This window comes from Triturus cristatus, chromosome 8, assembly GCF_964204655.1.
Source record: "Triturus cristatus chromosome 8, aTriCri1.1, whole genome shotgun sequence".
Lineage (NCBI taxonomy): Eukaryota > Metazoa > Chordata > Amphibia > Caudata > Salamandridae > Triturus > Triturus cristatus.
This window is the reverse complement of record NC_140591.1, coordinates 527,941,549-527,946,822: the sequence shown is the minus strand read 5'-3', so window position 1 is coordinate 527,946,822 and position 5,274 is coordinate 527,941,549. Positions and strand designations below refer to the sequence as shown.

The 5,274-nt window shown below is 45.8% G+C and overlaps 1 long non-coding RNA gene across 1 annotated transcript; it reads left to right on the top strand.

Moving 5' to 3' along the window:
• Positions 1 to 2,949: 2,949 nt before the first annotated feature.
• On the top strand, positions 2,950 to 4,535 carry LOC146802423 (uncharacterized). The gene is made up of 2 exons (XR_014967387.1): positions 2,950 to 3,030; positions 3,290 to 4,535. It is a non-coding gene; the product is annotated as an uncharacterized LOC146802423 (long non-coding RNA).
• Positions 4,536 to 5,274: the final 739 nt, after the last annotated feature.

The window sequence follows — 5,274 nt, the reverse complement described above, 5'->3', positions numbered from 1 at the left end:
CAAGCACCACCTTACCCAGGCTGCAGTAGCAGACCTGTGGTGTCATTTTGGAGTGATTCCCAGGGGTGGCATAATACATGTTTCAGCCCCTGGTAGGCCTCTGAGGTAGCTATGCCCTAGGTACATAGTATACCATATACTAGGGGCTTATAAGGCACTCCAGAATCCAATTAGAAATGTACCTTAATGTACATAGAATCCATTTTAGAGAGGAAGCAGCTAGGCTGGGGTCCTGATTAGCAGGGCCACAGCCAGAATAAGGTCGAAAAAAACTGAAACACCAGCAAAAAGTGGGGTTACCCATGTGAAGCAGATCCTACACTCCTACAGCAGGCACAGGACAGCAATGAAGGTATGTGCAGTTGTATGTACTCTGCAATTACTGATTCTATACTATGTTTCTTATGAGTGAGCTTGAGGGCTGCAGTATGTTCCGGCACGTGGTTAGAGACACACCAGTGGCAGAAAGGTGAGCAGTGAGGCCTGGGTACGCAAGGGTGGACAGTCACCTCTGGGTAGTGGGAGTGGATGGTGTGTGTGCAGCAGCCTGGGTACCTAGGGGCAGGCAGACACCTCTGGGCGGCGGGAGTGGATGGGGCACATCAGCCTGGGTGCAAAGGGGCGAGCAGACACCTCTGGGTGGTAGGAGTGGATGGGTTGCAGCAGCCTGGGTGCACAGGGGCAGGACAGCCATAAAGGCATATGCAGTATGTACTCTGCCAGTACTGATTCTATACTATGTTTCATATGAGTGAGCTTGAGGGCTGCAGTATGTCCCGGCACGTGGTTATAGACACACCGGTGGCAGAAAGGTGAGCAGTGAGGCCTGGGTACGCAAGGGTGGACAGTCACCTCTGGGTAGTGGAAGTGGATGGTGTGTGTGCAGCAGCCTGGGTACCTAGGGACAGGCAGACACCTCTGGGCGGTGGGAGTGGATGGGGTACATCAGCCTGGGTGCAAAGGGGCGAGCAGACACCTCTGGGTGGTAGGAGTGGATAGAGTGCAGCAGCCTGGGTGCACAGGGGCAGGACAGCCATAAAGGCATGTGCAGTTGTATGTACTCTGCCAGTGCTGATTCTATATTATGTTTCATATGAGTGAGCTTGAGGGCTGCAGTATGTCCCGGCACGTGGTTGGAGACACACCGGTGGCGGAAAGGTGAGCTGTGAGGGGTTTGTCCGCAGTGTCAGCACTCACTCTCCCTCTCTATCTCTTCCTTTCTCTCTCTCACACTCTTTCTCTCTTTTGCTCTCTCTTCCTCTCTCTCTCACTCTTTCTCTCTGTCTTCCTATCTCTCACACTGTTTCTCTCTTTCTCTCTCTCTTCCTCTCTCTCTCACTCTTTCTCTCTCTTCCTCTCTCTCTCACTCTCTCTCTTTCTCTCTGTCTTCCACCCTCACTGTTTCTTTCTCCCCCTCTTCCTCTCTCTCACTCTTTCTCTCTTTCTCTCTCTCTCCTTTAATGGGCGCATGACGCACAATCTTATCTTGCTTTTTGTATTGCAGGCTGGGATTCACAGATTGTCAACCCCCCCCTGACATGGGCCTCCCGCCACGTGGCGATGACTTGAGTTCCACTGAGTTAGTTCCACCAGAGATGAGTGGGTGTACAGCCTGCGATGATGTGTGACCTTGATACACCATCCTGGCAATTAAGACCCGATTTGAATTGTGAGCTCGGCTGGACCAGGTGTACACCACAGCTGAGGAGGTTACTCCGGCACGTGGTGGGCCCTCTTAGACACACGCCGGTGGCGGAAGGTGAGCAGAGAGGCTTGTTTGCGCAGCGGCGGGCAGTCACCTCTGGGCAGTGGGAGTGGATGATATGCAGCAGCCTGGGTACGCAGGAGCGGGCATACACCTCTGGGCAGTGGGAGTGGATGGGGTGCAGCAGCCTGGATACGCAGGGGCGGGCAGACACCTCTGGGCGGTGGGAGTGGATGGGGTGCAGCAGCCTGAGGGCGCAGGGGTGGGACAGCGACTTAGGTGTGTGCAATTGTATGTACTCTGGTATTGCGCTGAGATTAATAAGCGTTCTGGTGGGCGGGAAAAAGTTTGCTGAAGTACATTTTCTGATGGAGTGCTGTGTATAATAGAGGGAAAACGTGGTATAGGAACTTATATAAACTAGGCAGCGATAAAATTAGAATTGAACTGATGTAAACAGGCCACATGTTGTAACACTGTTTTTTTTAAACATTTGCAGTGAAATCCCTGATGAAGGGCAGATAAATTGCCCGAAATGCATTGGATTAAGAATGTTAAAATGTACTCATCGTGTTGCAGGAAGAAAAGGCCTGTACGGGCAAACTGCAACATTTGAAAAATTGAGAATATATTGAACTATCACACATGTGATTGTCACCTCAGAACTACATTGTCTAAAGGATTGGATTTTGGCAATAAAAGAAAAAGTAAATGAAAAAATGAAGTTACCTTTTTTAAGGCATTCAGCTGTGCGTCCGAAAAGGAGCGCCAAGACATGATGCTCCACCCTTGTTTGAATTGTCATGGAAGTGGTTGCAGGGCAAAAACCACTATTTCGGGGCTGCACGCAAAACTCGATGAAACTCTAACCTTTCGTATTAACTTGGTGTGCATTTCGTCATTCGTGTATGTATTTGTTTATATTTGCCTGCCGGACATGTTGCACCCAGAGATGGAATTAAGAAAATTCAGAATAAGCGCATGTGAGACAGCAATGATATCCATTTTTTAAGATCAGCATGGTTTTAAAATTAACACTTATGTTGACACAGAAAGTGCCGAGGATCCTATTTCACGTGGTATAACTTCTGAGGGAGGACGGGGCAATAGATATGTTAATTATCATTGGCAGCGTGTTTTATCGCATCAGAGAAGTATTTAGGGGGATTCTGGGAAAAGTAGTTTGTAAATAAGGGCAGTCAAATGATTGGAGGATTAAGGGGGTGGAGAGTAGGTTCACGTAATATAAAGAAGGAGACTTTGTGAAGAGGTGGTTTACCTACCGGCAGAAAGAAGAAGGGAAAGCGCTGCGAAGATTTGTATATGTAAGTGCGAGGAAGTTTTGACTGAGGGACTGTTTAGTAACATAGAAAGAGGGTGAAAATCTGGTATTGCGCTGAGATTCATAAGCGTTCTGGTGGGCGGGATAAAGTCTGCTGAAGTACATTTTCTGATGGAGTGCTGTGTATAATAGAGGGAAAACGTGGTATTGGAACTTATATTAACTAGGCAGTGATAAAATTGGAATTGAACTGATGTAAACAGGCCACATGTTGTAATGCTGTTTTTTTTAAACATTTGCAGTGAAATCCCTGATGAAGGGCAGATAAATTGCTCGAAATGCATTGGATTAAGGATGTTAAAATGTACTCGTCGTGTTGCAGGAAGAAAAGGCCTGTACGGGCAAACTGCAACATTTGAAAAATTGAGAGTACATTGAACTGTCACACATGTGATTGTCACCCCAGAACTACATTGTCTAAAGGATTGGATTTTGGCAATAAATGAAAAAGTAAATGAAAAAACGAAGTAACCTTTTTTAAGGCATTCAGCTGTGCGTCCGAAAAGGAGCGCCCAGACATGACGCCCCACTCTTGTTTGAATTGTCATGGAAGTGGTTGCAGGGCAAAACCCACTATTTCCGGGCTGCAACCTTCTGTATTAACTCGGTGTGCATTTCGTCATTCGTGTATGTATTTGTTTATATTTGCCTGCCGTAAATGTTGCACCCAGAGATGGACTTGAACTTCAGAAAGTTCAGAATAACCGCATGTGAGACAGCAATGATATCCGTTTTGAAAGATCAGCATGGTTTTAAAATTAACACTTATGCTTGTAAATTGTGCCTGCACTTAACATCATGTTAATAAGCATTGGTTGACTTTTGTTATGTTGACACAGAAAGTGCCGAGGGTTCTATTTCACGTGGTATAACATCTGAGGGAGGACGGGGCAATAGATATGTTAATTATCATTGGCAGCGTGTTTTATCGCATCAGAGAAGTATTTAGGGGGATTCTGGGAAAAGTAGTTTGTAAATAAGGGCAGTAAAATGATTGGGGAATTAAGGGGTTGGAGAGTAGGTTCACGTAATATAAAGAACGAGACGTTGTGAAGAGGTGGTTTACCTACTGGCAGAAAGAAAGAAGGGAAAGCGCTGCGAAGATTTGTAAATGTAAGTGCGAGGAAGTTTTGACTGAGGGACTGTTTAGTAACATAGAAAGAGGGGAATAATCTGGTATTGCGCTGAGATTCATAAGCATTCTGGTGGGCGGGGAAAAGTCTGCTGAAGTACATTTTCTGATGGAGTGCTGTGTAAAATAGAGGGAACATTTGCAGTGAAATCCCTGATGAAGGGCAGATAAATTGCCCGAAATGCATTTGATTAAAATGTACTCATCGTGTTGCAGGAAGAAAAGGCCTGTACGGGCAAACTGCAACATTTGAAAAATTGAGATTACATTGAACTGTCACACATGTTATTGTCACCTCAGAACTACATTGTCTAAAGGATTGGATTTTGGCAATAAAAGAAAAGTAAATGAAAAAACGAAGTAACCTTTTTTAAGGCATTCAGCTGTGCGTCCGAAAAGGAGCGCCAAGACATGACGCTCCGCCCTTGTTTGAATTGTCATGGAAGTGGTTGCAGGGCAAAAACCACTATTTCCGGGCTGCACGCAAAAGGATTAAAACTCGATGAAATTCTAACCTTCTGTATTAACTTCAAGTATGTAGTTGTATGTACTCTGCCATTACTGATTCTATACTATGTTTCAGATCAGTGAGCTTGAGGGCTGCACTATGTCCCAGCACGTGGTTGGAGACAAACCGGTGGGGGAAAGGTGAACTGTGAGGGTTTTGTCCACACTGTCAGCACTCATTCTCCCTCTCCGTCTCTTCCTTTCTCTCCCTCACACTCTTTTGCTCTCTCTTCCTCTCTCTCTCACTCTTTCTCTCTTCCTCTCTCTCACACTGTTTCTCTATTTCTCTCTCTCTTCCTCTCTCTCTCACTCTTTCTCTCTTTTTCTCTCTCTTACGCTCTCTCTCACTCTTTCTCTCTCTCTTCCGCTCTCTCACACTGTTTCTCTATTTCTCTCTATCTTCCTCTCTCTCTCTCTCACTCTTTCTTTCTTTCTCTCTCTCTTCCTCTCTCTCTCTCCTTAAATGGGCACATGACGCACAATCTTCTCTTGCTTTTTGTCTTGCAGGCTGTGATTCACAGATTGTCGAGGGATGACACGCCATGGCTGTACCTACTTTTATTTTGTTATTTTGTTTAAATAAAATGC